The following is an 11,268-nucleotide window of genomic DNA, read 5'->3' as shown; positions in this document are numbered from 1 at the left end:
ATTTTCAGTCTGACACAGAGCTCCCTTTTATTTGTTCTCTTAATGGCCCATCACCCAGACAGTTACTACATCTGGAAACTAGCCTGGTTTGTTTGGTTTTTAACACTTGTTAGAATTAGAGGGTTCTGGCACCCACAAACTCATAAAATTATGTTTTACTCAAAAGTAACACCCTTGAAATAAATGAGGTTTCCTTCCTACTGAGCCAAAACGGTGACTTTGCAGTCCCCTCAGCAATTTTCTATGTCCTTCACAACCACAACTGTTCATTGGTCATCATAGAGCTGTTCTTTATTAGTATACAGTAAGCATAAAATAAAAATATAAAATACAGAATGAATCAGCAAATACAACGATAAAATAATTAAACACCTTATAGCTGCAGCAAGTTAAAATTCCTGCAAACTGCACTTTAACACTTGGGAAACTTTAGTGATGAATGTTGGCGAACCGTTTTTTGTGTGTATATGTGTTTTGCTGACAGTTGTGAAACTGCGCATATCTGCTGCTTGCTGCTGTGTATTTGTATCTTTATTTTCCTCCAAGGTCCTGAAAGCAATGTACACAGTCTTTCCCTTCCCACTTTTATTTTCACAACAGCCCCGTGAAGTAGGCTAGGCTGAGAGTTAGTAGCTGACATGCCAAAGTTGTGAAACTGAGCATGCGTAAGAGTGTTTTTCGCTTACAAAGTAGTAGCATGTTGTTTTTACAATATTCTGTGGTGGTTCCAATGTATGCATGAAGGAGAATTAATATGCTGCTGAGATAGGGCAGGGGTAGAATTGGATAGGTGTTTGGACCCTGAAGAGCGCATCTTCCGCAGAGGTGTGCATTAACAGACGCTACATTAGCTATCTGCAATTTGTGTGTGTGTAACTTTAAAAGGCTGAAGGTGACCTACCATATCAGCAACGAAGAGATTGATTTGACTCCCTTCTGAGAAGGTGTTGAAAAATAGCAAATGCTGTAGTTTGGACTGCTCTGCAGAGGTCTTGGCTATTATATGAGTCAGAGCAGGTATAAGTGTGTCGTCCTCTACTCCCTCCCCCACCCCACCAAAGTTAAAAGGGAAAATGTGATTTTAGCAGGCAGCATTTATTAATATCACAGAAGCTTCGTAATAAGTACTTGAATAGATGCCAAGCCTGCCATTTTTTGTAAGTAGCAGCAGACGAAATGTTCTTTTGAAGCCATGTTCATATAATATATGCCTAGTCCAAAATGGAATTTAAAGCAAATTTGAAAGGTCCCACTGAGGCAAAATATGGGTAGGAATTTCAATAGGACTGTTAAAAGGACTTCAGTAATATTTGTTAGGTCATGGTCTCTTCTCTTCTCTTCTCTTTCAAAACATACCCAAAGGAAAAGTGATCCCTGCAGCAGAAGTGAAGTCAGGGTTAAATGACATGCAATAAAGAAAGGGAACATGGACAGTAGAAAGCAACAGACCAGCACAACCTAATACAAAAGTAAGTAAGAAATAAGCACCATTTGTTTTCAGAGGAGCAATAGCACTTGGTTTCTTGGTTTGTTTGTTAGATACCCCACCTTTTCTCTCAAAGGGAGGCAATAGATATCCAAGGTGTGTCTATGCTATAAATGTCTACCTGGCTCCTCCTCATCCCTTGTGTTGTGTTTCATTGCCCTTCTGTTTTACTTCCCTATTGTGAAAAGGGGCGCGGATAAATTTCAAACAGTGTTTTCTTTTAAAAGCTACAATCAGTTTAGAACTACTTCAGTAAGACAGCAAGAGAGGGATGCTCACCCAAGCCACTAGAGGAGATTGTTTCTAGGTGAATTCCTAGCCAAATTTTGGGGCAGGGGAATGATTTGTGGAAAACTACTGTTTTCTAAGCTAAAGTTGAGCTAGGTGTCATAGGTCTGCCCCCCCCCCCCAAGCCATGCAGTGCTGAGTCTGGGAGTGTTTTTACAAGCAATCTGGACTGCCTAGTGTATGCACATATACACACAGGTTGTGTATGCAAAGGCATATCCCCAGAAAGTCCCTTTGGCTGTTTTCTCATACCTGCCCAACTCACCCTCCGTCCCACCTGCTGCACCTGCCTGGAGTTTTGGCACTTGGGATGGGTGGGGGGAAAAGCCTCCCTGCTTACCATAACATGAGGCCTAGGTTTTGGGGGCTGTGTCTTATCAAGCTGCTTGAAGTGGGAAGCTTTTGGCTCAACCAAAGCTGAACTTAGCTTTCTTAGCTTCCCGCTCTTCTAATCTCCCCTGCAGATATTATGAATAAAAAGTGGCCTTGGTTCACCCCATTGTCTGCGTCTCTTTTCTTACGTCAGGTTGCAACACAAGTGCTGGTCACTGTAGCCACAAGGGCATCAGAATTACCTTGCCAAAGCCCACCTAATCCGACGTTCATTTCTGAAAGTTTGCAGGGGCTGTTATGCCATTCCATGCACACGAAATGTTGTAAGTAGGCTATTGATTTCTGGTTGAATGGTATGTTGTTCTGAAGAGGATAAATGAGTTTGGCATTCTTACACGTTTGTTCTTTCTCAGAAGAGAAATCATTAATTTAGTGTATGTATGATGCAGTCTCAATATCTCAGGAGCAAGATGACAAATCTGAACCAAATTTGGTACAGAGGCCACTTGTAGCACAAGGAAAAACAGATTAGCTTTTGCTACCAGGAAAGGGGTTTATGGGAGTGTGCGTGAATATCTCTGCAACTAATGCTCTGACATGACATTTCATAAGCAAGGTAGTTATTAGATCCTCAAACACTGGTGCAAATTTCGATGGAAATGACCTGCTACAGCCTTCAGGAACCTGGAGCCCTCCAGATGTTTTAGACTACGGTTCTCATCAGCCTCAGCTTCCATGTCTCAGCTTGCAGCGACTAGAAAGCATCACCATTGCCACATTCCTTGAAAACTGCGACTAGATGCAGGGGCATGTTATGAATTTTGTCAGAAGTTTCAATTAGTGTATCGACTGCCATCCCTTTCCTGAATATGGAATATAAATATATATGGATATAAAGATGGCTACGGGGCAAACACCCTAACACACACACCCCAAAATCCTGGGTAGCCTTACAGATGATTTTATTTGCAGTTTTCAATGAGCGCAGAATATGTCACACTACCTTGCTGCTGCAAAAAGCTAGAAACTTACTTACTTACTTACTTACTTGCAAAAAACGAAGAACTGGAGAAGTCCTTGGACCAGCTTATGAAAATGCAGTGTAATTTAGAGTGAACCATGCTTTGGAAAGTTTCATAAACATGCGGTCTAATCCACATGTCTGTGTTATGATCCAAGTGTGGTCCAGGCAGATACAGAATGCGAGGTTCAAACTGAAATCTTCCCCATCTCTACTCAAAATCTTTACCCCAAAGCACTGGGATTGGAGCGCTGGTAAAATAATTATCTCTGATTACACGCAGGATCTGTCAGTCATTAAGGCGCTCCCCCTCCCGCCTCCTGGTCCTGGCATTATTCTTAATTGTAGAGACAGAATTTTTGCTTTTGCAAAGCTTCCTATTCTCTCCCTTCTCACCACACCCTGGTCTTTTTCCTTAAGGGGTAAGCTTAAAGGCAGAATATCACTTCTTTGCAGACACTACTCTGCATTTTTTTTTGGGGGGGTGTCTGTGTCTGAGTCCTGGAGGTGCTTTGAGGCACTTTAGGGGATCACTGCTTCAACCTGCCTCATATAGGCCCCATTTCAAAGAAGCCAAAAAATCTCCCAGAGGTACCCTGCTCCAGTCTGGGGTTCATGCAAAGCCATTGCACACCCCTAAAAGATACCATATGCTTCTGTTTCTCTATTTAGATATCACAGCAAATAGACCTCAATTTCTATTGAAAGCCTTCACTAAATCTTATAGTAGGGAGTTCCATTAACTGATTAAGTTGGGAAAATAGAAAGTTGCAATATACCAAGACAGGTCATTGTTCCATCTAAGTATTGTCTACACAGAGGGCTTATCCAAACCTCCCTTTGCCCACCACTTTCCCCCATCGAAACCCAATGTTCAGCACTGAATTGGAACAAATGGCAATTGTGTTTTCTGCGGATTGCCATTTGTTCCAATTTAGCACTAAAGAGCGGGTTTTCCAGGGTGAAGTGGCAGGGTAAAGGCAAAACCGCTCAGACTCATGCCTAGAAAGCACAGGTCAAGCAGAAAACTGCTCAGAAACATGCCTCCTAGACACAGGACAAGCAGAAGTGTAGACAAGCCGTCTCCAGATTTTAAGACAGGGCCTTTCCAGATTTGCCTGGAGATGCCAGGGATTAAATTTGGGACCTTTTGTATGCAAAGCATGTATTCTACTACTGACCTATGGCTACAATCTTTTGTCATCTGTGAAGCTCTTTTTAACCAGCTTCATCGATTGACCCTAAGCTCTAGTCCACACAATGTCCAGGTAAGCAGGTCTTTCAAAGAATCTCTTGCTAGTGGCAGTCCTCTGTAGCACCAGCTGGTCTCTTAAGCCTCTCTTTCCAAATGTAACTGCAAGATACAGTGCTATTTCATTGACCTCACTGAACTGACACAAATTTCCTATTAGTGAAAGCTTTTAGAAACATACAGAAGAACGAGATGACTGTCAAAATCAGACTTTGGTCTGAAGAGTTTTTTCTGAGAATGCCTTTCATCCCATGCACACCTTGTATTTTCCTAGAAATGTTTTTGAGGCTTTTTATTAGTTCATCTTGGGTGAACACTAAACTAGAAGAAAAGTTGGCCTGTGAGTAATGAAAGGTGATGGAATCTGTATGCATTGTGAAATGCATTTTTCCTGGGGTTTATAGAGCAATTGAAGCTCATGTTGTTGCAAATCTGGTGCAAGCACAGCACTAAATAAGATCTTCTCTGAAACAGCCTCCTGTGTCAATAGATGAGCACATAAAAGAATGAGAATAAGAATTTTCGAACTGAATGGAAATCAAGCCATCCTTTTTCTAAACATGAAAGGTGGGGAAAGGAATATTGTGGCCTCCCTGCCCTATATTGTAACAGGCCAAGTAATAGATTGGCAACAAACCATGATGTTTTGTGTATGCCATGTTCTTGATCAACCACATGTGGCTTCTGGGCTGCCTTGAAATTATGGGGTGGAGCAGCCTATACTTCTTGCAACCTATAATACTCTGTAGGAAACCCCCCCCCAAAAAACCCCACATAATTATTAATCCATATTCCCACCATAGCAAAAAGTAGACGTGAGGAGGGGATTGTGTTTCCTTGAGAACTTGTCCAATTGCAGCCATATTCCCCTGTGAGTGGAAGGAGACACTTTAGAATTTTCCGAGCATGACTGAAATGGCACGCTAGCCACAGAACATACATGCTGCTTCCCGGAGAATTCACACTATGGGTTCTACCATTGTGGGTCGCATGGGTCTACAACCTAATCAGAGATTCAGACATCTAAAATAGCAGTGCCCACAGTGGTGGTGGTGCTTATAGTTCTCCCAAAATGTCCTTGCCTGAATGATTCCATTTCTGTATACTATCTACCAGAATCTGCTGATAGCAGCAGCAGTCAGTGGAAACTGTGAAGAGTGTTCAAGTTGTTCTCTGTGGAATCTGCACTGTCAGCTCCACTGTCTATCTGACTGAATGAATGTGTAAACCGATGAACCCATTTGTTTCTATGGCACAGGGCAACTTTTCTGGATATGCTGATTTGTGGTACTTAACTAGCCAGCCAAAGTCATTATCCTGACAAAGGAGCTGGTTTGGCTGGCTTCAGTCAAGATACAGTCTACCCTCACAGATACAGGATTGCAGGCATGGAAGAGGTTCCAGGGTTTCGTCCAGACTGACCCCCCCAAATTTATAACATGGCAATAGCCAGGCCTCTCTCCATCTTACTCTACATGCTGCCTTTCTGGAGAAGCATGGAAAAGATGCATAATGTGGTGTTGGGCACAAACGTTACTTTCCTGAGAACCTCAGATAGCTAGCTAAATAGCAAATTTCTCACCTTTGGGGCTATCAAATTATATCTGAAAATTTGTATGAGCAATGCCTGCAGAAATTTCCAAAACCAGAGGGGTGGCTGAATAAGTTGTCGATTGGGTCGGGGAGTGCTTCATGGTCCTTGCTCTCCTATGATGAACAATCCAGAATAAAATATGTACAACAACAAAAACTGCTGAATAAATTATGCAAATTAGATATATTTTACAAATGTGTTCAATTGGCATTTAGACAAGGTACAAAATTTAGCTTTTCTTGATACAGAATTTAGACTGCCTTGGGGAAGAATTTTATTTCTATTTGTTTTAGCGTAGCCTACAAAGCTTGATGAATGGTTCCTGAAAAGATTCCAGTTTGCAAATGCATTTATAGCTTTTTGTGTGACTCCTTTTAAATAGGTTTCCAGCTAATAAAGTCTTAGTGCTGCTATCATTACACTTTGGAGATGGAAATGCTGGAAAGGAAATGAAGAGTTGGGTAAATTATTAAAGACAACCTTAAAATCCATTGTCTTTCACACATGGTAAAGTGTGTCTGGATACAGCATCTAAGATTTTGCATATCAAATCCTTTAAATAACAAGATGCTGCTAGAGGAAGTGCAAATCTTTACAGCTCAAGATTTTTGCTGTAAATTTGTCAAATTCCAAAGCATCATCATAAATATAATTGAACAGGAACGACAGTCTGTGTTTCTATTTATTTTTTACATTTAGCACATCAAGCTGTTTTAACTTAAACAATAGAGGCAGGGCTGTATAGTTTAAAGCAGAATCTTAAAGAAATGCAGTGACTTCCTCTTGCTGGATTGTGTGGATCCCTCCTTCATGTTTTTTCTGCATTTTCAAAGCATTTTCAATTTGTTTCCTTATCTTCTGACAGTTCTTCTGTGATATATTATGTAACCTCATCCATAGATAGATGATAGATGATAGATAGATAGATGATAGATAGATGATAGATAGATAGATAGATGATAGATAGATAGATATAGATAGATGATAGATAGATAGATAGATAGATAGATAGATAGATAGATAGATGATAGATAGATAGACAGATATATCCATATTTGCATGAGGTTACATAATGTCAGACCCTAGTTCTGTACTGCCAACAAAGACACACTGAAATGGATTAATTCTATTTCATGCTGGAGCTCTTACTTTGTGCAACTCGAAAGAAAAAGGAGTGATATTTTCATCTACTGCAGCTCTTTAGGGATGCTAGACACAATGTTTTTAGAGCCATAGGATCAATGCAGAAGCATTGCTGGCACACATAGTATTGTTATGCATTTGTGGGTGCCAGGCATGTAATCCTTGTACCCGGCAAGTGTTAAGAGCTAATTAAGCCAGACTAGCTTCCAATGTTCAGGTAATCACCTAGGTGATAGGTCGTTAAGAGAACAAATGAAAGGGCGCTCTGTGCCAGAGGACAAATGGGTGGGGCCCCTTTTCCATCTCTCAGTTCATTTTCTCTTTCATGCAAAAAGTCCAAAATGAATTTCCAATCCTTAATAAATGCAAAGCAAGGAACATTTCAATCAACAGTTCACCTTATCAAAGTTTGTTTAACTGGCCCCAAGTTTTGTGGCACTTTTTTCAGCATGCAGAAAGTTAATCTGGTCCACCTTCAAGAATTCAGACAGTAGACTGTTTTTTGGATGTCCAGTTTGTTAATGGAGATTGCAATTTGCTCTACAATGTCCTGGCAGGCCTTGATGTTTCTAGCAGCCTGCCTCCTAGTGTAGCGAAAGAACCAACATGGGCTACTCCCAAGCCTACTATGGATTCAGTGATTCTTCCATCCCCCCTGAGTTCCTTGGTTATATTTATTCCCCATAAACAGATCCCCAAATCCATAACTGCTGATATCAGTATTTCCAGAATGCTACAAATTTAAAGGTATCCTGAATGTATAAAGTGTGATGGTAACAAGCATAATTGCAAATGCGCAAATGATTTGGTGCAGATCCGTTCGCCTTGTGTAATATTTGAAATGGCCTTTAGCTATTTGAAACTAGTCCTAGTTGTGACCTATTTCTTCTAGCACTGAATAAGCTTTCAATATGTTAATGATCACACCAATGCCCTATCCTGTTTTGTCCTTTAATTTGCTCTCTTCTGCTGCTTTTTCTTTCTTCATTGCTACCTCCTCTAGCCTTTTGATGGCCCATCTTTCTTCCCTCCCCTTCTTTCCCTTTCTTTTCCTTCCCCACCCCATGTCTTATCCTCTCCCCTCTAATCTCCCTTCTCATTCTCTCCTTTAGATATTTCCAAGTAGCATCAGTGCTCACCCTTTAAGCACAATGTAAGTACCACATTAAAAGTCTATTACTGGTAATGGAGTTAATGTAAAAGTGCAGATTACCTATAATTAATGGCAAAGTAATTCCATGTCTGATCCGATGTAATGAAACACTATTTTAATTTAAATATATTGGACATCCACTAAGCCATCAAAAGAGATGCTGCGTCTCAAGTCACTTAGAAACATATTCAGTCAGTATGAAGTCTTCAGATCTTTGGCCGAGATCACCTTTGAAACTTGGCAGTAACTGCAGGACACTCTTGTATCTTGGCTGCCCGCTGACCCTCAGGTGCGTAAAGGCTATGGCAGATTGTAACTTAGATTTATTTCAGCTATTGTGATAGAAATCCTGGAAGCCATCACTGCAGCAGGCAATTTTATTTTCATTCTTGAGTTACGAGTCTGAGAGGGGATCAAGGCATAATTATGCTAGACACACAGAATATCAATCTGTACTGTAGTATACATGCCCGGGTTGATGCTTTCACCCAAAAGCATAAATTATGAGTACTGGGAATGTATCTAAGTTGTGTGGTCCACATGACCTCTGCATGCGAACACCTTCTGGGTGTTCAAAAATATATATATAAAAAATCACCGCAGCTTATCTCCTTCTAGTCAGCTTTCTCTCAACCAACCTGACTGTCCCAGGATGGCTCCCTTTCTCTCTTGATCTTTCATTTCAGATCCCAGAAATAAAAAAAAGGTGAAAGGAATGTAGAATTTCTGCTGCTGCTGGGATACCAGACAGCCATATGAGGAGGCTGGCAGAGAAGTGTTTCAGGCAGAGAGTTCAAGAAAGCTCTTGCAGTCAAAATCTGGCACCCTATCCTCTAAATATTGCTTATTTTCACAATAATTCCTTTTGGAACATTTCACTTTTTAATGGATATTCTCAGTTGTGCATCAAGGCCAAGCGCCCCCCCCCCCATTTTTTTTAAAAAAACCCTCATTGACACAGTATTTTAGTTTAAAGGTTGATGGGCAAAATTTAGGCCACAACTTTATTGATTACAGAAATGTGAGTGGTATTGGCTTAAAAAGGTAAAAGGACCCCTGACCATTAGGTCCAGTCGTGACAGACTCTGGGGTTGCGGCGCTCATTTCGCTTTATTGGCCGAGGGAGCCAGTGTACAGCTTCCAGGTCATGTGGCCAGCATGACTAAGCCACTTCTGGCGAACCAGAGCAGCGCACGGAAACGCCGTTTACCTTCCTGCCGGAGCGGTACCTATTTATCTACTTGCACTTTGACGTGCTTTCGAACTGCTAGGTGGGCAGGAGCTGGGACCGAGCAACGGGAGCTCACCCCGTCGCGGGGATTCGAACCACCGACCTTCTGATCAGCAAGTCCTAGTCTCTGTGGTTTAACCCACAGTGCCACCCGCATCCCCGGTATTGGCTTAGGCATTGGCAAAAACTATATTTGATTCCTGCCCGCCTTGCAGGAAGTCTGTAAGGGTAAACCACCAAAAGAGGCAGCTCCGTCGATGGCAACCAACTGAAGCTCACCTTGGGGTTCCCACTGGGTCCTGGCATGGCCCCAGCCCCCCAAGTGGACTTCGGATGAAATCTAGACCTACGGATTCCTTTAACGGAATACCCTTGTACCTGGAGGGGCAGGTGATGGCCGCACCTCCCCTCCCCTACGCCTCACAAAGCCAATGCCTAACTACCAAACCTTCCAAAGTTGTGACGATTGCTAAGAGGTAGGCGAAAACCAAATGGCAAGTGCCAATCTGCCAAATGGAAAAAATTCCTACCCGGACCCTGTTCCAAAACAGGTGGCCAACAGAAGTCCAGAGCAAGGCCAAAGCAGACACCTAAAAACGAGGGTGGGTGGGCAGGTGTTTGGCGGTGCAAAGCCAGGTGAAAGCCCCAGCGATGCGCCGCCGTCTTTTAAATGCCCCACATTCACACCACCACTCTCTGATTGGCTAATCGGCTGTGCCATGACCGTGGGACCATCACACGGCTTGGGCTCATCCCCCACCCCACAGATGGGAGGGGGGCACCCTGGGTCCACACGCAACGCGGACCCTCAATTAGGAGGATCCAATTAAGTACTTGTATAAATATAGGATGATGATGATGATGATGATGATGATGATTTGTGCCCTGTTGGCTCGGCACCCTGTGTGGGGGAACCACCCACACCACCCTAAATCTGGCAGTAGCCATGGTACATGGCTATGTGGGATTGCTGTATCTTTGGATGTCGGCATTCTCCAAGAGAACTTCCACAATTTGTTGACATGTTGCCTGCTGTTCTTTAACAATGGTAGTAATTGGGGTTGTGCACCAAAACAAGGGATGCGGGTGGCACTATGATCTAAACTACAGACTTGCCGATCATAAGGTCGGCGGTTCGAATCCCCACGACAGGGTGAGCTCCCATTGCTCAGTCCCTGCTCCTGCCAACCTAGCAGTTCGAAAGCACCTCAAAGTGCAAGTAGATAAATAGGTACCGCTCCGGCGGGAAGGTAAATGGCATTTCCGTGCGCTGCTCTGGTTCACCAGAAGCGGCTTAGTCATGCTGGCCACATGACCCGGAAGCTGTACGCCGGCTCCCTCGGCCAATAAAGCGAGATGAGCGCCGCAACCCCAGAGTCGTTCACGACTGGACCTAATAGTCAGTACCTTTACCTTAACAAAAACAAAGATCAATTCAGATCTCACTTTGGACTGGACTGCTGTAGGCACAACCTAGACACCTTACTTTTTGTTGGAACAAGAATCGTAGCCCTTTCTGAGTGGATGAAGCCAGCCTGCCAAAAGTGCAAGGCTTTTGTTTGTTTGTGAGGTGTTTTATTTGCAAATTTAACCACAAAAATAATTGCATATGCAAATTGAAATGGTATGAAATGCTGAAAACAGAGACCTCTGATACTAACCATTGCTAATGTGAAATAATATAAGAAACATGGTTTATCACATGTAAATATGCAAGGCAATAAAATTAAAAGAGCTACATAACAAAACCATAGCTTTAAAACAGAT

The 11,268-nt window shown here is 42.5% G+C and overlaps 1 long non-coding RNA gene across 1 annotated transcript in view; it reads right to left on the bottom strand.

Moving 5' to 3' along the window:
- Nucleotides 1–1,324: 1,324 nt before the first annotated feature.
- The window catches only part of LOC128411997 (uncharacterized), a 171,540-nt gene continuing 161,596 nt past the window's right edge, over nucleotides 1,325–11,268 (bottom strand). The window contains exons 4-5 of the long non-coding RNA XR_008330001.1: nucleotides 5,963–6,087; nucleotides 1,325–1,374 (exon numbers count right to left, since the gene is read on the bottom strand). This is a non-coding gene — a long non-coding RNA (uncharacterized LOC128411997). The remainder of the gene's footprint in view (nucleotides 1,375–5,962; nucleotides 6,088–11,268) is intronic.

The sequence above is a fragment of the Podarcis raffonei genome, chromosome 4 (genome assembly GCF_027172205.1).
Source record: "Podarcis raffonei isolate rPodRaf1 chromosome 4, rPodRaf1.pri, whole genome shotgun sequence".
In the NCBI taxonomy this organism is placed as follows: Eukaryota; Metazoa; Chordata; class Lepidosauria; order Squamata; family Lacertidae; genus Podarcis; species Podarcis raffonei.
The sequence above is the reverse complement of the archived record's forward strand: the minus strand, read 5'-3'. Positions and strand labels throughout refer to the sequence as shown.